The sequence below is a fragment of the Podarcis gaigeae genome (genome assembly GCF_964106915.1).
Source record: "Podarcis gaigeae genome assembly, chromosome: 7".
In the NCBI taxonomy this organism is placed as follows: Eukaryota; Metazoa; Chordata; class Lepidosauria; order Squamata; family Lacertidae; genus Podarcis; species Podarcis gaigeae.
In genome coordinates, this window is record NC_139683.1 from 85,476,749 (window position 1) to 85,499,251 (window position 22,503).

The 22,503-nt window shown below is 44.8% G+C and overlaps 1 protein-coding gene and 1 long non-coding RNA gene across 2 annotated transcripts in view; one reads left to right on the forward strand and one right to left on the reverse strand.

The window, feature by feature from the left end:
* Window positions 1-22,503, reverse strand: part of PCDH1 (protocadherin 1) — a gene marked incomplete at its 5' end in the record, with an annotated part of 192,240 nt that overhangs the window by 64,845 nt on the left and 104,892 nt on the right. The gene's annotated exons all lie outside the window — the stretch shown is intronic.
* Window positions 16,124-20,785, forward strand: LOC310848920. The gene is made up of 3 exons (XR_014566692.1): window positions 16,124-16,343; window positions 17,157-17,326; window positions 20,453-20,785. It is a non-coding gene; the product is annotated as an uncharacterized lncRNA (long non-coding RNA).

The following is a 22,503-nucleotide window of genomic DNA, read 5'->3' on the forward strand; positions in this document are numbered from 1 at the left end:
GGGAGTTGATCACGGTGTGGATTTGCCAAATGTGCCTTCCTCTTAGCACCTTTCTCCCTTGCATCCTGAGTTTGAGTGTCTTCAAAGCCCACGACACCTTTGGGAAAGGCTGTTCTCCAATTGGAGCGCTCGCAGGCCAGTGTTTCCCAGTTGTTGGTGTTTATACTACATTTTTTAAAATTTGCCATGAGACAATCTTTAAACCTCTTTTATTGACCACCAGCATTACACTTTCCATTTTTAAGTTTGGAATGCTTCAGTTGTATGGACTCCTCGTGTCCGTTCCAGTGAATAGACAAAACTGGGACTTAGGTTCACCCCTCTGTCACTGACAGCCTTCTAGCTCCAAACTGGTAAGCAGCAGAGACCCACATGCTGGGAAGCTGGTGTAGTGACCCCATCTCATGAGCTGCTTCTGAGCTAGAATACTATATATTGCTTAAATAATACATCTGTTAAGGGCAGAAACTGTGTTTTATTTTTTGCCTCCCTCTCCACCCATACTCCTTACTCCCAAGACTTCTTCTGCTCTTCCCTGAGAGCTGCAGCTTTTTTTTTTTTAAAGAGAAGTCCAATCACGGAACGGCAACCCCGTGCCGCCACAACGGCAAGGGTAGCACACTGGGTTGCCTTTCTGTGATTGGACTTACAAACTTGTTGAACGTATCATTTATCCAGTCTGTATAACATTTACTGCTTACATGTAAGTTGTTAAGAGGGGACGTAAAAGTAGATAAATAGGTACCACTCCGGTGGGAAGGTAAACGGCGTTTCCGTGTGCTGCTCTGGTTCGCCAGAAGCGGCTTAGTCATGCTGGCCACATGACCTGGAAGCTGTATGCCGGCTTCCTCGACCAATAAAGCGAGATGAGCGCCGCAACCCCAGAGTCGGCCACAACTGAACCTAATGGTCAGGGGTCCCTTTACCTTTAACTTGTTAAGATACAGTTGTACATTTATCCACTCCATGTTTCCAGGCTTTGTCTTGCACATGACACCTGAGTATGTTTGTTGTTTGAAGGGTTACAAGTCTATCTCTATTCTAGCTATTATTCTAGTAAATTTGGTTTTATACTTATAAGCCAGTTAGTGGTGTTGTTGTTTTGTTGTATTATTATTACTGTCACCACATTTGATACTTTGTGTGTATATACTATATAATTTAAAGTGGCACCAAATGTTTCCCCTTTGTGATATCGCCCTGGCTAGTGGTTGGCACCTAACCAAGTGAAGAAGGTTGCTTGTAGCAGGCTTGTGGGGGGGGGGGCGGGACAGGAAGCCGACACCCCTCAGTTATTGCTCCCCTAATACATCACCTTTAATTGAGCAGGAGATTCACATAAAGGGCAAAGCGTGGTGACAGGAAGTGACAGGGCTAGTGTACAGGAATTTAACACAAGGGTCTGGGCATTTTCTCGCTCGCTGCCTCCCTTCGCCTTGCAGCTGGCTTTGCACTTGGCATAGCTAGGCAGCCCGAGGGGTGAATGTGCCTTTCTCCTCAGCCAGAAGCTGGGAAACCATCAATTCATAGTGCTGCTCAGTTAGCTCATCTGGTATTTCAGATCCCGGTGTATTCTTGCTCCATTAGATGGGGAAATTCACCAGTTCATCTCCCAAAGCTGTTCACCTCACTTCATAAATGCAAATTGAATCCACAAGACAATATTAAGGCAAATGCAATGCTACTGTGCTTTCTACTAACCAGTTATAGTATCACTGCTACCTCCCTTTTGTGCTTATCCACAAGCTCAGTAAGCCGCCAGACATTCAGGTGATTTCACATCTTGGACCGACAGCTCTGGGTGAACCAATGGCAGCCCTAGATTAATGCTATGCACATATATATGTCTGCCCAAGTTTATCCAAAGTCTAATGCAAGAAAAGGTGAATTGTTAAACGTGAATTGTTCCATAAAAGAGTAGTATAAAACAATGCCACTATGAGAGCCCCACAATTTCCCCCCCCACAAAATAGGACGCAATACTTTTCACACAAATTCTTCTCCAGAATTCTGGTGAACTAAAAAACCTGTATATGCTTTTGCGATTGCGCCATCATGGGTTACTTGTTACTTCAAATATCTATATCAAGCAAATGTGCACAATTTCCTCCTAATTTGTATTCTTTATACTGCATTCTTATCATTTTGCATAATTTTGTTCTATTGCCCTTTCCTGTGCTTTTCTTCAGAACTTTGTAAGATTCTTGGAACAACAAACTTTTTGGGTTTATTGTGAGCTCCTGTTGCCCTGTAAAATCTCCAGAACGAATTAAGTTCTTAACCTGAGGTACCACTTTAATAATAATAATAATAATAATAATAATAATAATAATAAAATAAATAAATTATTATTTATACCCCACCCATCTGGCTGGGTTTCCCCAGCCACTCTGGGCGGCTTCTAACAAAATACAGTGGTACCTCAGGTTAAGAACTTAATTTGTTCTGGAGGTCTGTTCTTAACCTGAAACTGTTCTTAACCTGAGGCACCACTTTAACTAAAGGGGCCTCCCGCTGCCGCCGCACGATTTCTGTTCTCATCCTGAAGCAAAGTTCTTAACCCGGGGTACTATTTCTGGGTTTGCGGAGTCTGTAACCTGATGCCTCTATAACCAGAAGCGTCTGTAACCCGAGGTACCACTGTATTAAAATACAATGGTCTGTTAAACATTCAAAGCTTCCCTAAACAGGGCTGCCTTCAGATGTCTTCTGAAAGTCTGGTAGTTGTTCTTCTCTTTGACACCTGGTGGGAGGGCGTTCCACAGGGCGGGTGCCACTACCGAGAAGGCCCTCTGCCTGATTCCCTGTAACTGGATCCCCAGGTGCCCAAGCAGCTTCCTCCGCCGCTGCTGGCAGGGAGCCCCGCTTCCTCTTCTGTCTCCAGACCCCCACTGGCTTCCTCTCCCCATAGACTTATAGAACATTGTGACGCGACAGCTAAAAAAGCCAATGCAATTCTGGGCTGCATCAATAGGAGTATAGCATCTAGATCAAGGGAAGTAATAGTGCCACTGTATTCTGCTCTGGTATTCTGTGTCCAGTTCTGGGCACCACAGTTCAAGAAGGACACTGACAAACTGGAACGTGTCCAGAGGAGGCCAACCAAAATGGTCAAAGGCCTGGAAACGATGCCTTATGAGGAATGGCTAAGGGAGCTGCGCATGTTTAGCCTGGAGAAGAGGAGCTTAAGGGGTGATATGATAGCCATGTTCAAATATATAAAAGGATGTCACATAGAGGAGGGAGAAAGGTTGTTTTCTGCTGCTCCAGAGAAGCGGACACGGAGCAATGGACCCAAAGTACAAGAAAGAAGATTCCACCTAAACATTAGGAAGAACTTCCTGACAGTAAGAGCTGTTTGACAGTGGAATTTGCTGCCAAGGAGTGTGGTGGAGTCTCCTTCTTTGGAGGTCTTTAAGCAGAGGCTTGACAACCATATGTCAGGAGTGCTCTGATGGTGGTGTTTCCTGCTTGGCAGGGGGTTGGACTCGATGGCCCTTCCAACTCTATGATTCTATGATTCTAAGAACTGTAGTCCAACCCCCCGCAATGCAGGAATCTCAACTAAACCATCCACAACAGATGGCCATCCAAGCCCTGCTTAAAAATCTCCCAAGGAAGGAGAGTCTACCACATCTCGTGGGAGTCTGTTTCACTGTCAAACAGCTCTTAGTGTCAGAAAGTTCTTCCTGATGTTTCATCAGAACCTCCCTTTTCGTAAGCTGAACCCATTGGTTCAGGTCCTAGCCTCTGGAGCAGGAGAAAACAGGCTTGCTCCATCCTCCATGTGACAGCCCTTTGGCCATTTGAAAACAGTTATCATAATGTGGCAGGACCTAGAATTTGGATCTCGCTGCCTATTGACATTAGGCAGGCAAGTAGGACCAGTTCAGACAATACTGAACTGAATGGCCTGACTTTAACAAGGCAGCTTCCTAGACTCCTAGGGTCCAAACAGCCAGGTCCTTAGCATGCAAGTGTCACCCAGCTGGGATCAGGGAAGACTGTCAGGTGCTAAAGACCTGCTTGCCTGGCTCCAACCAGGAGTTAAGTGCTCATTCTTTAAAGAGCACAACAGCCGCACTGTGCGATGAACCCATGGAAAAGCAGCTCCACCACAGCCTCTCGAAGCCCCGGAAACAGCTTCACATATGTGAAGCCTCCTTCTAGTTTATCACATTTATTCACTGCAAATATTGACCGTGAACATTTCCGCAAAGGTTACCAGCCAGCTGCTACTTCATGCTTACGTATCATAGGTGTAGTATTCGTGCTCAAAACGGTGGGACTCCCCTCTGCGGGACATTCCCTCTTCAGGTACTTACCTGTGATGCAGGAACTAACTAGATGCACATGCAGAAGCCCTCCTTCCTTTCACTCAGTTGGCTTCCACCAAGAGGGAGTTTTTGAGAAATGGGGCCGGGAGTCCCATGAGATGCCAGTGAAGGAACTCTGAGCTAATCGGTGAGGTTTTTGTCACTAGTGCCAAGGCAACTTCGCCCTCCTCTCTCTCATCTCCCTCTCCCACCATTATATATGCAGTGCAACTGCTTTTTGTATTTGTATTTTGTATTTGGGTGGTAAGATTGCTCTTATACAAGCAGCTTCCCTCTGTCAGTTTTCTTCCTTTCCAGCGCTTTATGAGGAGCTTGGATATCCTCCCTCTGGACTAATTTGGAGAGAGATGATTAACTTGTTAATATCTTTTCCTTCTCAAAAGTCTCAAGCTCTCTGCTATTAATTCTGTCAGATTTCGGCAGGCTTTCTGGTCATATGACAAAGCACACAAAGTAGTGAATGTAATTAAATATTGGGGCTGTGCTCAGACTCCAGCAGATTCATTTTGTGGCTCCGATTTGTAAATCCGGATCAGGCCCAGTCTGGTCCAGACCGATCCAATCCTCTCCCCGATGCTTTTTAACATCTTTATGTGCCCCCTTGCCCAGATTGTCCAGAGCTTTGGGCTGGGCTGTCACCAATATACTGATGATACTCAGCTCTATCTGCTGATGGATGGCCACACTGACTCGGCCCCAGACACACTGAGCAGATGCTTGGAGGCTGTGGCTGGATGGTTTCGTGGGAGCCGATTGAAACTAAATCCTTCGAAGACAGAGGTCCTATGGCTGGGTCGGGATGGCATGGGGATGAGGGACCAACTCCATTCTCTTGCGGGGGCCCAATTAGTGCCATTGCCTTCCGTTAAGAGTTTGGGTGTAATCCTTGACGCCTCCCTTTCTACGGAGGCGCAGGTTACAGCAACAGCCAAGGCGACATTTTTCCACCTTCGCCGCATCAAGCAGTTGGTCCCTTACCTTTCCCGCCCCGACCTGGCCACAGTGATCCATGCGACGGTCACCTCCAGGCTTGACTACTGTAATTCGCTCTACGCGGGGCTGCCCTTGAAGCTGTCCCAGAAACTCCAGCGGGTGCAGAATACTGCAGCGAGGCTCCTCACGGGGTCCCTGCCATGGGAGCATATTCACCCAGTGCTTTTCAAGCTGCACTGGCTCCCGGTGGAGTACAGGGTCAGATTTAAGGTGCTGCTTTTGACCTTTAAAGCCCTTCACGGCCTAGGACCCTCGTACCTACGGGACAGCCTCTCCCGGTATGCCCCACAGAGAGCCTCAAGGTCCATAAATAGCAACACCCTAGTGATCCCGGGCCCTAAGGAAGTTAGATTGGCTTCAACCAGAGCCAGGGCCTTTTCAACACTGGCTCCGGTCTGGTGGAACGCTCTGCCTCATGAGACCAGGACCCTGCAGGATCTGATTTCTTTCCGCAGGGCCTGTAAGACAGAGTTGTTCCACCTGGCCTTTGGCTTGGAGTCAATTTGATTCCCTCCCCCTCTTTCTTTTTTCCTTTCTCCTCCTGTGATGAGGCTGCATTTTAATGTTTCGATATTTTAATGTTGTATTTTAATCTTGTTTTTAAGTTGTATTCATTCAACTTGTTTTTATTATTGCTTGTTAGCCGCCCTGAGCCCGGCCTTGGCTGGGGAGGGTGCGGTATAAATAAAATTTATTATTATTATTTATTACTCAGGAGTAAACATTTTCTTATTCACTGCCAGCAACAGCAGTTAGGGTGTGGTTACTGCTCATCCACATTTTAGCTCCAGATTTATTTCAACCGTATTACATACTGATTAATTACCTCAGGTCTGGGAGCTTTTCTTGTTGTTCTACTACTGTGGCCTGTGAAAATGCAATCTTATCCTTTGAATTGGAGCTTGGTTAAGCAAAATCTCTCTTCAGATTTTCCTCGTATCCATTTAGATCCGATTTAGTGGGTAAGATGTATTGAACCAATGCCCACTCTACTGCCCAGAAAACGAAGCGAATCAATACAAAAGTCCTGAACCTAAATTCACATTCAAATGTGAAGTCAGTGCAAAGTCCTAGTTTCCAGCTCCAGCTCCTTATAGCTGGAACTTATATTTACCCTTTCAATGCCTCTTAACTTTCCAAAACTGCTACGCTGAGTAGCTGGATCTTTAAAATGTGGGATTAAAGAAGCCACAAATCAGGAAGGGACAAAAAATTAGTAGAGCAGAAAACAGCAAATGACATGGAGCAAATTCTGTACGTAATAGACAGGCTGGCAGGCTTTTTGTTCCACAGTGTAACAACTAGATGCCTTTTCAGCCTGCAAAGAATGGCGGGGTCCCTGCTGGCTATTAGTTGGGTGAGCATCTGTCCTACCTATAGAGAGCTGCAAGCTGCCTGATTTAGTACAGAGAACTGCATGCCTCGTATACAGCACCCTGTGGCTGATGTGTGCACATGTGAGTTGTGGTGGGAGGCAGCACTTTGTGGCGGTGTCTGTTGCAAACTCTGCCTCAGCCTAATGCTATGGATGGGGGTCAATAATAAAAAATAATAATAATATCCAGTTGTGGTGCCTATTTTTCTTTCCCCAAGAGCTTACATTTGCTGGAGTTCCAGGTGCAGATTAAATCTACTGCCATGGCACTAGATCTGTTGTTATTTTTCTCCATGGAGCTTGCAGAGGAAATGTGTGGGTGGGAGAGAGACAGAAAGAAGACCTGCTCAACCAATTTCAGGTCATGTTTTCTCTCTCTCTTCTAACTCAGAGCTTTAGCATCACGTCCCTTAAGTGCCCAGCAAACAGGCACCTCCCTACGTACACCTTGGCTTCCTCGTGCTGTGCTGGGTCTCCCTTACCAGAGATTGTTAGCTTCACAATAATTAGGCAAAGCAGCATCTAACACAATTGTTTCAGCCTGAGCAAGCAATTAGGCCAGGCAGTGAGGCCTGATAATGAGCAATATCCGCCTTCTCCCCCTCCTTCCCTCACCCCATCACTGGGCAAGCCGTTATTGCTTCACAAGCTTCCTAACACACTCTGGCGCTGGCACTCAGAGCAGCCCCACGGCTATGGGCTTCACCACACACAAGCACAGCAGCAGCAGGGAGGGAGACCTAGAAGCCGGAGCGGTTTTTCTGTCTTTCGATGAGGGTTATTGAAAGGTTGAACGGGTGCAGGAGCCTTTGCCTGCAGGTTGCTCTCTGGAGAGACAGAAGCATGCCAGTGGTATGCAGCTCATTTCTCATGGGCTGAGCTAAAACGGCTTTCCAAAATTCTCCATTCTTTGTGGGCAGCAAAATTGGGATGCTGACTCCTCCGCTCATTTAATGGAACTCTATTACGAGATCATTTTGGTGAACGAAGGAATCAGTGGACCAAGGAGATGACTGGAAAGAGTAGGATTTATTGAAACATCAGGAGCAAGAAGAACAAGACTGACGAACAGGGGCACTTGGCCCATTTTATATACCTTAAGCCGGCCTGGGCAAAATACACGCCTCACCTGCGATAGGTCACCTTGAAATTAGCGAATCACAACACTGGCCCTATCTCAGCAGGGATTGGCTGTCTGCCAACTACGAACAATGTCATTGGTGGGTTTTTAAAATCCTTTCTGTCTTTTGTTATGCAGATGAAGCTCCTGAACTCCAGGAGGCCAGAGGTGAAAGACTTCTGGGAAATGATATACAATGAATTGAAAAAGATGTTGAAATATACGTTCGTTAAAAAACCAGAAGCCTTTCTATTAGGAATGGTAGGAAATGAAATCAATAAGAGAGACTGTAAACTGTTTCAATATGCAGCGACTGCCACAAGGCTACTTCTGGCCCGAAGATGGAAACAGGAAGAAATTCCAACAGTGGAAGAATGGAGAAGGAATTTGACCGAATATGCAGAACTGGACAAATTGACTGGGAAGATTCGATACCAGAAAGACCAAAAGTTTATCGAGGACTGGGGAAAATTTACAGAATATCTGAAAAATATATGTGATACACAGACAACACTTGTTGGTTTTGAAGAGATTCTGTGAAATAGTAAGAAATACTGCAAAAAAGAGAGTAAGAGGAAAAGGAGTGGGGAAAGGCAATATCATGTTTAGAAATGTGTTAATAAATAGAAATTTTTCGAAAGATTGACAGAGAAATTGAGGGAAGTCAAAAATAGAAGCATGAGTGTAAAATAATTTGTTGACTGTATAAAACTTGTTTGGAAAATGAATAAAAATTATTTTTTTAAAAAAATGAACTCCAGGAGGCCAGAAGGCCTTGGCCTGAATTGCATGCAATACGTATAATCACCTGCCCTGTGAGATGGGAATGCCAGCCAGCCAAGGACAATATTGGTGCATGCAATGGCATTTTATATCCTTTATCTCCTATAGCATTTTAAAATTGCATAATCTCCAACTGCCCTGAAAATGCTAGGACCATCATGAAAAGCCACCATGGCTTCTTCCTTTGACACGCAGGGTCCTAAATAACTGATGCCCTGGGGCACCTTGAATGATGGCCAAGTGTGTTGTGGGTTGGGGAAGCTGTTAAGTTGTGGGTGAACATATCAGACGACACAGCGATTCTTCAAACAGCTCTTGTTTATTCACAGGCCAGAACAGAACCGAACTGAAGGGTTCAGCCAGCCTGCTTATATAGAGTTCCACTACAACGCAACAGTAACCACTTTCTGTAACTATCCAATCACTGATCGTCACTTTCAATCCCTTATTTGCATATGTGGACCTGAGTGAAAACTATCTACAGTATCCCCCTGCTGGCCCAGGGTGAGAACTTCAGTACATAACACCAGCCGTAGGCTTCCCTCCCTGACCATTAGGTCCAGTTGTGACCGACTCTGGGGTTGCAGCGCTCATCTCACTTTATTGGTCGAGGGAGCTGGAGTACAGCTTCTGGGTCATGTGGCCAGCATAACTAAGCCGCTTTTGGTGAACCAGAGCAGCTCATGGAAATGCTGTTTACCTTCCCGCCGGAGCGGTACCTATTTATCTACTTGCACTTTGACGTGCTTTTGAACTGCTAGGTTGGCATGAGCAGGGACCGAGTAACGGGAGCTCACCCCGTTGCAGGGATTCGAACCGCCGATCTTCTGATCAGCAAGTCCTAGGCTCTGTGGTTTAACCCACAGTGCCACTTTGGCTCAAATACAGCTTTGCAAAGGATTAACACTAGATTCAAAGTTCTATCCAAAATCCACAGGTGGTTTTGCCTAGTATTCTGCAGGAGAGAAAGGCTCAAAGGGGAAAAACCTTCAAAAAAATTCCACAATTTTTTTTTTACTCAGTCCTAATTTCTCTAATAATACCTATTTGCTCTTATATGCTGGCCAGCTAGACTGCTGGGAAACATGTTGGGCAGTTTCTGTGTGAATGCAGTTTAAATTATTGGAAGCCTCCCTGTCTGCTTGGCAGTGAGGAGAAAGATGAACTGTAGCATGTCTGCAAACACAGTGGCACAAAAGTTCACGTAAATGTTTTCCAAGTTTTCATCTGCACAGGTAGATTAGAAAATGTTATGCCAATTTATATTCAAAGGTCCATGCCACAAATCTTTTAGGTACGTAGCAACACACTGGTTGTGGATAACTAACATGTTGGAGGAATGTGAGACTCTGGAAGAAGGTCTCTCTCCGCTGTGCAAAGACATCATTTAACCTTTTCATGAGCCAATCAGAGGTAATAAATAGCTTTCTAAAGAGAGTTGTGAGGATGTTCCTTGAGAAAGTCACACCAGTCTACTCAAGCACTTAGATCATTAGTTGAAACTAATCAAAAGAATAAATTAAAGAAAGAAAACAAACACACCCACACACTTGGATTTTCAGTATTATTCTGTTCATAAATATATTTTTTGGGTCAAGATCCCTGAGTGGGAGACTGCTGCTCTTGTCCATGGCAGTGATGCTGTGTAGCACAGCTCTGCTTTGTCCCCATTGCTGTTCAACATCTACAACCACTGTGGTCCTCCAGATGTTTGAGTATGAGGTATCATCAGGTTTTAGTTGAGGATGCCCAAATCCTTTCCCCTTTTGTTTAAACCCAGGTGAAGCTGTATCCCTGTAATGCCTCTGCATAAAGACAAATAAACTGCAGCTATGTCTTGACAATGGGACGCGGGTGGCGCTGTGGGTTAAACCACAGAGCCTAGGACTTGCCGATCAGAAGGTCGGCGGTTCGAATCCCCATGACGGGGTGAGCTCCCGTTGCTCGGTCCCTGTTCCTGCCAACCTAGCAGTTTGAAAGCACATCAAAGTGCAAGTAGATAAATAAGTACCGCTCCAGCGGGAAGGTAAACGGCATTTTCGTGCGCTGCTCTGGTTCTCCAGAAGCGGCTTAGTCATGCTGGCCACATGACCAGGAAGCTGTACACTGGCTCCCTCAGCCAGTAAAGCGAGATGAGCGTCGCAACCCCAGAGTCAGCCACCACCGGACCTAATGGTCAGGGATCCCTTTACCTTTTATGTCTTGACAAGTTGCTGTGTCTTGACCAGATGTTGGTTGGTGGTTCATCTGACTTGGAGGATGGTGTTTTGCTCTTCTGCAGGTGCATGGACCATTTCTTCAGCCTGGGTATGTGGTTAGAGCCAACCTTAGCTTGATCCGAATGGCCTCAGTGGACTGAAGCACTGTTCACCAACTGAGGCAGGTGTGTCCCTTGTGGTTTCTCCTAGAGAGTCAGAGACAGCTTGAGACATAGTTTATTATACTATGGTAATATCCCATTTGTAATACAGTGGTACCTCTGGTTGTGAACGGGATCCGTTCCAGAGGCCCGTTCATAACATGAAAAGAGTGCAACCCTCGGTGGCATGTCTGCGCACACGCAGGTTGTGATTTGCTGCTTCTGCGCATGTGCGTGATGCCATTTTGTGCTTCTGCGCATGTGCGAGTGGCAAAACTCGGAAGTAACCCTTTCTGGTCCTTCCGGGTTGCCGCGGGACGTAACCTGAAAGAACGTAACATGAAGCGGACGTAACATGAGGTATGACTGTATTGCAATGCTTGTGGGGCTACAGTTAGTGCAAAGTATGGCAGCTAGGTTATGAATTTGACCTGGATATATCTTGCCAGTTTTAAAATAGCTGCAGTGGCTCACAGTCCATTTCCAGGCCTAATTCATTGTGCTGACTTTGACCTTTAAATGGTGTGGAATCAGGATTTTTGAAGGACTGTCTCATCCTACACATGCCTGCCCAGGTATTAAGGTGCTTCTCAGAGGTTTTTCTCGGGGTCATTCCATTACCTGATCATAGGACCATGAAGTGAGGCAGGTGATAAAACGATTTAAATTGTGACACACTATCTCAGGACTACTCTTGGCCGAAGGCTAGCCTGTCAGAAGCTCTCTTACCAGGTGAAGACCTTTTTTTTTTATTATTCACTCAAGCTTTCTAGTTTTAGTTCTGACCGGTGGCACTATCTGGCTCTCCCTGCTGTTCTGTTTTCATTGTTGGGCTGTATTCCTATGATATTAATCTCTCCCTCTTTATACTGCGTTTACTCAAGTTCGTCATCATGCTGTGATGACAGTCTGGACCACTAGGCGGCAGAAGAGGCCCATGGAGTGACCTTTTCAGAATCAAGTCAGAACCTGAATGGGGCTTCTCAGGAGAAAACGTGGGAAAAGGAGAGGCTTCGAGGGAGGGTGACATCATCGTTCTGGGGAGCAGCTGTGGATAGGAAATAAGGTGGTCTCAGGAATGGGGACCTGTTTGTGAGTTTGGAAGCTGAGGAAGAAAGAATCCGTGGTGGTCTGAGGAGGCAAAGTCATCCTGAAAAGAAACATCCATTTGGGGGAAAGGAGATTGTGGTCCTGGAGAAGGAAACCCTGGGGGAGGCCAACAGGCAGGCAGGGGGTTAGGGGTTGACAAGTGGAGCAAGTAGGGACTCCCACCAGTTTAACACATTCATCAGCCACTTCACAAGAGCCGTACTTTACAAAATCACTTCTAAAATACAGTGGTACCTTGGGATGCGAAAGGGATCCGTTCCGGAGCCCCGTTCGCATCCTGAAGCGAATGCAACCCTCGTTTGCGCATCTGCGCATGTGTGGCTCGCATTTTGCCACTTCTGTGCATGCACGTGACATCATTTTGACTGTCTGCGCATGCACGCACGGCAAAACCAGGAAGTAACGCACTCAGTTACTTCCGGGTCGCCGCTGAGCGCAACCTGAAAATACTTAACTTGAAGCACATTTATCCCGAGGTATGGCTGTAGTCATCAAAACATAACCAATAAATATATAATTTAAGACCTTTTAAAACATCCATTTTAAATAAGTAAATTAATCAATAACAGTTGAGGAGGAACAAGGTTCTTAAGAGGAACAAGTTTCTTATGTTTTCAAATCTTTTTCTGTTTGGTTTGCTAGATGCCAACACAAATCAAACTCTTACATCTGATTAAGAGTGAATAGGGAGGGTGACTGTATTAGGAAAGCGGAGGGGAACCAGAGAAGGGTGCAAATGTCTCTCTCTCTGCAATTTATTCTCCAGATGGACAATATCACACTTTCCTAGAATTCATCTCATTTGCTAGTCCCTTCCCAGAGGTGACCTATGTTTGCTAGGTCAGCACAGTGCTGCGTCCTTTAAATTTATCTCCCTCTCTCCTTTTTGTTCTAAATGCTGTTTGCAGCAGCCTGTTCAGCATCCTTTGGAAATTCAGGTGGCTTTCTAATGCTCCTCCTCTTTTGCCTCACAGATCAAATGAGGATGTCGAAGGAAAACTGAACCGGGTTTATTGTGACAAAGCTTCCTTGGGCTTCAGATATCAAATGGATGCTGTTGCCAGCCTGACTCTGTGTGTTGCCTTTAATTCCTGGGTCAGCACAAGACCTGCGGAAGTTCAAGTCCTAGTCAATGGCTCCCAGAACCATCCGTCTCCATCAGGGGTGCCACCTGAATAAAATAGGGAGGGAGGTAATCTCTTCCCTGCGTAATCAGTCACAAGATATAGGGCAGGGGTAGGCAACCACAGAGCCTAGGACTTGCCGATCAGAAGGTCGGCGGTTTGAATCCCCGTGATGGGGTGAGCTCCCGTTGCTCGGTCCCTGCTCCTGCCAACCTAGCAGTTCAAAAGCACATCAAAGTGCAAGTAGATAAATAGGTACTGCTCTGGCGGGAAGGTAAACAGCATTTTCATGTGCTGCTCTGGTTCACCAGAAGCGGCTTAGTCATGCTGGCCACATGACCCGGAAGCTGTACGCCTGCTCCCTTGGCCAATAAAGCGAGATGAGCACCGCAACCCCAGAGTCGTCTGCAACTGGACCTCACGGTCAGGGGTCCCTTTACCTTTACCTAGGCAACCTAAGGCCCAGGGGCCTGATGTGGCCTAATCGCCTTCTCAATCTGGCCTGTGGATGGTCTGGGTATCAGTGTGTTTTTACATGAATAGAATGTGTCCTTTAATTTAAAATGCATCTCTGGGTTATTTATGGGGCCTGCCTGGTGTTTGTACATGAGTAGAATGTGTGCTTTTATTTAAAATGCATCTCTGGGTTATTTGTGGGGCATAGGAATTCGTTCATTCCCTCCCCCCCAAAAAAATATAGTCCAGCCCACCACATGGTCTGAGGGACGGTGGACCGGCCCACAGCTGAAAAAGGTTGCTGACCCCTGTTATAGGGCATGTGCACCATTTGAATGGCAGTGCCTAGGAGTGGGCTCCTTTGCTCTTCATGGTGTACTAATGGTTTTCCACATTGGAAAGGGACACACATACTTTCAGAATTTCTCTCACTGCGTCTGAGAAAATCTTTGTTGTGGCAAACCTGGTAAAGGTGCCATTTCCAACAGTAGGAATGGTTACAACAGTGTGTAAGACCGTGCTTGTGAATAACTGGGTCACACACATTCCTAATTCCCATGATCATTAGAACATGGGGAAAGCTGCATGTCTGAACTGGACTTGTGTTGTCCCTGCCCCTTCAAAAGATGGTAAAGAGTGTCTTTAAAGCCTTAAATGGCTCAGGACCGCAATACCTCAAGGACCGTCTCTTTCCATATGAACCTATCTGGACCCTGAGATCACCTTCTGAGGCCCTTCTTTGTGTGCCTCCTCCGCGAGAGGTCAAGAGAGTGGCAACCCGAGAACGGGGCCTTCTCTGCAGTGGCTCCCCATCTGTGGAATGCTCTTCCCAGGGAAGTTTGCCTGGCGCCTTCACTATACACTTTTAGGTGCCAGGCAAAAATGTTTCTTTTCAGCCAGGCCTTTGCCTGACTTGATTTATATCCTATACCCTTTTTAAAAAGGCTGGCTCTTTTGGGGGTTTTTTATTGGGTTGTTGGTTTTGTTTTGATTTTATGTATTTGGTATTTTATGTGAACCGCACTGAGACCTTCGGGTACAGGGCGGTATAGAAAATAAATAAATAAATAAATAAATAAATAAATAAATAAATTCTTCCTGCCAACAAAATACATCTGAATGTGAATTTGCATTTCTCCTCCATCTCCATGCTTATGGAAGAGGGTAATGTTCTCTGTGTAATGTTTTCCTTCTCTCTCTCTCGGGAATAGATTGTACCCACTGACACCAACTGCGCCAGCTTTCATTCTTTTACTCTGATTCTTCCACATGTCATGGATAGCTCAGTTGGTTAGAGCTTGGTGCTGATAGCGCCAAGGCTGCAGGTTCGATCCCTGTATGGGTCAGCTGTATATTCCTGCATTGCTAGGGTTGGACTAGACCAGTGTTTCCCAACCTTGTGCCTCCAGATGTTTTTGGCCTACAACTCCCATCATCCCTAGCTAGCAAGACCAGTGGTCAGGGATGATGGGAGTTGTAGGCCAAAAACATCTGGAGGCACAAGGTTGGGAAACACTGGACTAGACGATCCTCAGGGTCCCTTCCAATTGTAAAATTCTACAGTTCTCTACAATTCTATTACGTGTGCATGTGTGTACACACACACACACTTCACCTTGGATGCTGCTGTCTACCAGCTATGTAGAAAGGAACTGAAAAATTCTTTGGAGCCATCCAAGCAAAATCCAAAACATGTACTCTCTCCTTATGTTTACATAGGGGAACATCGCCTGACAAATTCCAAGACAATCTTGTCTGACTGTACTCATGCACCAATGGATTCCTGAGGATCGATGTTTCCCGAGGCAGACAGATGCCAACCGATCCCTATTAACACAGGTCATTGCAGCTTGTCTCAGATATAGCAGTAATAGCTGTTGTTTAATAATGCAGATAAGCTGCATGTTTCTCTATTGTGAAACACGGTTCCTCTACTATATTATTGTAATACAAGTTGGGTCCTTCTTACAGATTGGAAATAAATGATGTTGTTGGGATCTGTCTGTCTTGAGATATGAGGGAAGAGAGTGCCGGGGGGGCGGGGGCGGGTTAAACCATTGGAGAGCTAAAGCACCTGCTGTGGCTGTAGAGACCGACATGGAAGAGAAATGTTTTATTGTAAGTGGGGCAGATGAAGGCGTCTGGTTTATTCTAGACTTCATTATTTTGATTTCCCCTCTACCAGGCAACCCAACTGAAATATACTCGGAGTCGAGTGTGAATTTCATGCTCTTTATTCAGCTCGTAGTAGCAATGAATGAAACTTTCCCCAGTACGTCTAGCTATATATATACACATTATTTAGACAATGGGCCCCGTGTGCTTGGCTAATTCCGGGCTGCTCCTGTAGGCCAATCAGGTTGCGGATTCGCTTCCTCCAGAATCCTGATTGGCTGCTTCAGCAGGCCAATCAGGTCGCTGATTCACTTCCACCTGGAGCTGGATTGGGTGGCTCCTGCGGACCAATCACACTGCTGCATTCTGGATCCTATTGTTCTAGGATTCAGCTCAGTACGTAACACCAACCATCATTATGGTGCACCATGATTCTTAGTCAAAGATCCAAACACCTATCAGGACACAACTTTTACAAGAGCTGCCGTAGCACTAGGTGGGGTGGTGAGGAACCTGACTTGGGGGCAGAGACTGAGACAGCCTTCCTGTTGGCTGTGACAATAGACAGCTGGTGAGAACCTCCTGGGCCTTGCAGCTATCCTTGAAGCACTATTCTTATGAAAGGTGCAGTTGGCACACAAGCCCACATTTCTCACATGGCACCCTGCTACCCATTTCTTGGGATTGTTTGCTGTTGAAACCTAGACACACTCAGATGTTCCAGATGCATGGACACATATGAGATGTTTTACTATAACAGTCTGAACATGCAGAAATACACTGTATTGTTAAAGGTAAAGGGACCCCTGACCGTTAGGTCCAGCCGCGGACGACTCTGGGGTTGCACACTCATCTCACTCTATAGGCCGAGGAAGCCGGGGTTTGTCCGCAGACAGCTTCCGGGTCATGTGGCCAGCATGACTGAGCCGCTTCTGGCGAACCAGAGCAGCGCACGGAAATGCCGTTTACCTTCCCGCTGGAGCGGTACCTATTTATCTACTTGCACTTGAGGTGCTTTTGAACTGCTAGGTGGGCAGGAGCTGGGACCGAACAATGGGAGCTCACCCCATCGCGAGGATTCGAACTACCGACCTTCCAATTGGCAAGCCCTAGGCTCTGTAGTTTAGACCGCAGCACCACCCGCGTCCGCGTACACTATTGTACACAGCTCTTTTTGTTTCTACTTTTGCTTCAAAATCAACAAAAAATGTTTTTTTTTAAGGACAGTTCATATTTCAGGCAATATCCAAAGCAAACTGGAACAAGGAGTTCCTTTAGCTGAGTGTTAACATCAGTGTGATTGGAAAGACTTGTTTGAAAAAGATTGAAAAAAGTCTTGCTTTTTTCTTCACCCAGTGTATGCCTTTTGTGTCTATTTCTTCAGCTGGATGAGATTCTTATTTTTCGTCATCTTCAGACTGGTTTTGACAAAGCAGGAAACAGCTGTGGATGTGATTACCTGGCCTGATAAGCATCTTATTGTGAATGCTCTCCTAGATTAAGGAAGGGAGGAATTGAAAAGGAAGGACATTACACAATAGCCCCCATTTGAAGGTAGGGTTTTCCAGGAACTTTACCCTTCCTGCCCTAGTTTAGCTTCTTGGAGCAGTACCTTGGGAATTCGTTCCCTGTGACCAGCTGCTGAAAGGGACACCTACGCTAGTAAAACTGTAATATGTAATTGACATTTGTATGTTGTTTGGTTCAGCTGATATATGTGCAAAAGCTAAACAATAGATACATATGTGATTCATATGCATCTTCTAGATTATCAAATAGCCACAAACCGGGGTGGGGAAAAGACGTTAGCCAGGGGTTTCTGGCATTGTTTGAAAATATAGGCTATATATTAAACAGCGACCAATGAGAATGGGTCCCTCCCAGAGATCCCTGCCTGAAATGTTTATGAAACAGAACAGGACACTCCAACTAGTTTATAATAAAAGATCCGTCATTTCACAGAAAACAATTCATACTGATGTTTGTGTGTGATCATTACCTGTGAACTATCCAGTTCATAGTACGATGACTATCTAGTACAGTGGTACCTCGGGTTAAGAATGTAATTTGTTCTGGAGGTCTGTTCTTAACCTGAAACTGTTCTTAACCTGAGGTACCACTTTAGTTAATGGGGTCTCCTGCCGCCGCCGCACAATTTCTGTTCTCATCCTGAAGCAAAGTTCTTAACCCGAGGTACTATTTCTGGGTTAGCGGAGTCTGTAACCTGAAGCATCTGTAACCCGAGGTACCACTGTACTGTATGTCCTTTTTGAACCAGTGGGGACATTGTGAATTTTGAGAGAATACTGGGGGTGCCAGTCACAAAATGGCTGCTGTGTGAGATGTGGCACTCACAGAATTAGAAAACCAACCACTCCCCAACAACTTCATGCTAACCACATGAAGTCAGCTATGTCTGCTGCTCCTGATTTTACATGCACCCACCACAGCGATGCTGTCACCACCTAATAACAACAGGGAACACTCCTCAGTTCCAGTTCTCATTTCACAGAAATTGCTTAGAAGGGACCTGCACTTTTTGTTCCATATCTTTCTTTCTAGGAGAGCTAGGTACTTTTTATTGAAAGCTCAGAGTCTGGGTTTGGGGCACCCGTGTCATGGTGCTCGCAGGCACTGGGCTGGTGACCCCTGGAGTATAATGATACAACTTGTCAGGTGGTCAACCATAGGCTCCATTGTGCCTCAATGTTCCCAAAAGGAAACAAAGACCTTGGTAAGCGTCTATTGGAGTTTGGGGTGGTGTCTTTCAGTTAGCAATAACAGCAAATGAAAAATGAGAATCTGCTTGTTACATTAATGGATATTCTTCATTTCCCCTTTCTGTGACTAGAAATTTATGCTGCACAGCCTTCTTTTTTTTACTCAGAATTGTATATAGTTGTAGGAAGGCAATGACAGACACTTCCAAAGCGATTTTCCCCACATTTTTGTTTATCAGAATCTTCTTCAGTAATATTGGAAGGGAGAATTGTTCATTACCTTTGTTACTGAGATTGATTTCTCTTGACCCATCTCCATGTTGCCATCTGTCTGTATCATTTTTATTACTGAATGTAGTCTAGGTCTCCTCTCTCTCTCCCACCCCCCCACTCCACACACAATATTGTACATGTTCTCTCCCCCAGAAACACCAAATCAAAGAGCCAGGCAGTTGCACATTATGGATTTCACATCTTTTGCAGTGGTGGCATGAAAGGTTTCCATGGCAACCCCAAAGGCTCACTCTCTGACACCGGGCTTGAAAACGCAAACATTTCCAGTTCTTTCACAATAGCAGGATTTCCACAGTCACCCTCCTGAAGGGCGGCTGATGTGCCATACAGTATTTCTGTGCATTAAAGAAGGTGTGCGGATGTCTTTAATAGTGCCAGTCTGTACCAGACACTGAATCAAGCAGGTCCCGAAGATATAAAATAGTCATGTTTTGTTAGACAGAACTCCATCTTATCTAGGGCTGTTTATTCGGACTGGCAGAAGCTCTATAAGATCTCAGGCAAATGATCTTTTCAAATGGTACTACATGAGAGTCTTTTAAAACTGATAATAATAATAATAATAATAATAATAATAATAACAACAACAACAACAACAACAACAACAACAACAACAACAATAATAATAATTATTATTTATTATTTCTAGCCCGCCACTCTGGGCAGCTTCCCAAAAAATATGAAAATACTGTAATACATCAAACATTAAAAGCTTCCCTAAACAGGGCTGCCTTCAGATGTCTTCTAAAAGTCTGGTAGTTGTTCTTCTCTTTGACATCTGGTGGGAGGGTGTTCCACAGGGAGGGTGCCACTACCGAGAAGGCCCTCTGCCTGGTTCCCTGTAACTTGGCTTCTCGCAGTGAGGGAACCACCAGAAGGCCCTCGGCACTGGACCTCAGTGTCTGGGCTGAACGATGGGGGTGGAGACGCTCCTTCAGATATACTGGACCAAGGCCATTTAGGGCTTTAAAGGTCAGCACCAACACTTTGAATTGTGCTCGGAAACGTACTGGGAGCCAATGTAGGTCTTTCAAGACCGGTGTTATATGGTCTCAGCGGCCACTCCCAGTCACCAGTCTGGCTGCCACGTTCTGGATTAGTTGTAGTTTCCGGGTCACCTTCAAAGGTAGCCCCATGTAGAGCACATTGCAGCAGTCTAAGCGAGAGATAACTAGAGCATGCACCACTATGGTGAGGCAGTCCGCGGGCAGATAGGGTCTCAGCCTGCATACCAGATGGAGCTGGTAAACAGCTGCCCTGGACACGGATTTGACCTGTGCCTCCATGGACAGCTGTGAGTCCAAAATGACTCCCAGGCTGCGCACCTGGTCCTTCAGGGGCACAGTTACCCCATTCAGGACCAGGGAATCCTCCACACCTGCCCACCTCTTGTCCCCCAAAAACAGTACTTCTGTCTTGTCGGGATTCAATCTCAATCTTTGATGCCAAGGATGTGTTCTGTCACAGAGCTATGGCCAATGGTCGCTGGTCGCTATCTATCCCTACCAAAGTGCTTCTGTATTTCACAGAATCATAGCATTGTAGAGTTGGAGGATCATCTAGTCCAACCAGTATTTTTAATTAATTATTTCCTGTTTCTTTAAGTGTGAGCATGGAAAACATTTGCTAGAATCTCTCATCCATATTTTTCTTTCTTTCTTTCCAGGAGAGCTGAGAATGTGAGCTTGGAGCTAGAGGAAATCTCAGCTATGTGACCACAGCAAACCCCCCCTCTCTTACCCACCAATCATAGCCACTGTCCCATCTTGTAGATCATTATAGTTAATTTATGTGAAGTTCAGTAAACACTTGTGCAAAAAAGTGTGTACTTCAGTTGTAGTACAAACATGTATGTTGTAACAACTAACAGGTCTGAATCTACTCAGAAGTTCTATAGGAACAAAGTTGGGGGGGGGGGAATGCATTCACAGAGTACACTTTCTCTGAAAATACTATTATTGACGTACTTGCATTTCCCCAATGCATTTCCCCTAAAATAAGCATTAGTGTAGTGTCCCTCCCATCCATCTGGGATGGGTTGGGGGAGGGATGTGAAAAATCTACATTTTGAACTGCAGACTCCTGAGAAATAGCACTTTGCAGGTTATCCTCTCTCCTCCTTTCTCCTAATCTTAATGAAATATAAGAATGTGCTGGAAAGGAATTAATTGGCTTTAGCAGAAAGGTTTGGTAAAATAAGAATATGTAAGAATGGATTGACATTAGACAAAAATTTGAAAATATATGTGAGGATAAATAATTAAGGGTAAATTAAGAGGGTATGAATTTGCTGAACAAATTTTCAAATGAAATACAAAAATGGGAGGTGTGAGGAAGTCATGAAAATAAGTTAATGAGTGGTAAGATATCAGAAAGAGGGATTTTTCTTTTTTTTCTTTTTATGTTAAATTCTGTTTTTTTGTATTTTTTCCCTTGTGTTTTTTTGCTTACTGTTTTGTAACTCTTTTTCTTGTTAAAAATTAATAAATATCATTTAAAAAATTAAAATAAAATAAAATAAGCATTTTTGTAGGCACTTTCCCCATAAAATACTGTTATCACTTATCTGACAATGCTGTTTGAATCTCAGAACAACCATTGCATAGGGTAGGAATGCGAGTAATCAGCTTTGAGGATGCCCACCCCTCCAGCGACCAGTGATGGGCCTGAGGACAATTGTGTTGCAACACAACACAACACAACACAACACAACACAACACAACACACAACACAACACAACATTTCAAGGGTCTTTTTAAAATAATAATAATAATAATAATAATAATAATAATAATAATAATTTAATTAAATATTTTCTTGGGTTCTTTCAAGGGTCTTTTCATAGAAAGGAACAGAACAAGTAAAGCCTAATTTAGCCCAAGATCCAGTAGTTGTTTTCTGAGACCTGAACTACTTTTTAATTCTTATGGGCAATCATGCATTCTTTTTCTCCATAGCATTTTAAGGAGCAGTTGAGTGGGACCATCATTCCTATAGCTATATATTTTATGTCTGTTCCCAGTCCTGCAGAGGCAAACCAGCAAGTCCGACAAGTTTTCCAAGTCAATCCTCACATTGCAAATAGATTAAAGAGAGGAGGTTGGTCCACTAGGTCTACTGGTAAATATAATTGCAAGTAAAAAAAAGGTAAAAGCCCTTCCCCTCCATAAAACTAACTAACCAAAGCCACACTCTTTCCTGGTCTCCACGTACTCTTATCCTTCCATATGAATTTAGAGAGACTCCTGTGAAAATAGTTCTGTCAATCCTCTCTGACCAATAATTCTCTGACCAATCAGCTCTCTGCACAATTCAGCCAATCCCCGTTCAAAACTATATTTCTGTGGCCAGGAGGTTCCTCCCATCCATCTGGGATGGTTTAGGGGAGGGATGTGAAAAATCTGCATTTTGAACTGCAGACTCCTAAGAAATAGCACTTTGCAGGTTATCCTCCCTCCTCCTTTCTCCTAATCTTAAATGCAGATTTGCATGCTGAACACTGTTGTTTTTCTTGCCTTATGTTTAATAAATAAAGCTTGTGAAAATAATAGAAAAGAAATGTTGAGTGATGAGGATAGTAGTTTTCTTGGCTATCTTGTATTAGGTAGACGCAGTGTTTCTCAAACTTGGTTCTCCAGCTGTTGTTGGACTACAACTCCCATCACCCCCAGTTTGCAGAATCAGTGGTCAGGGATGATGGGAATTGTAGTTCAAAAC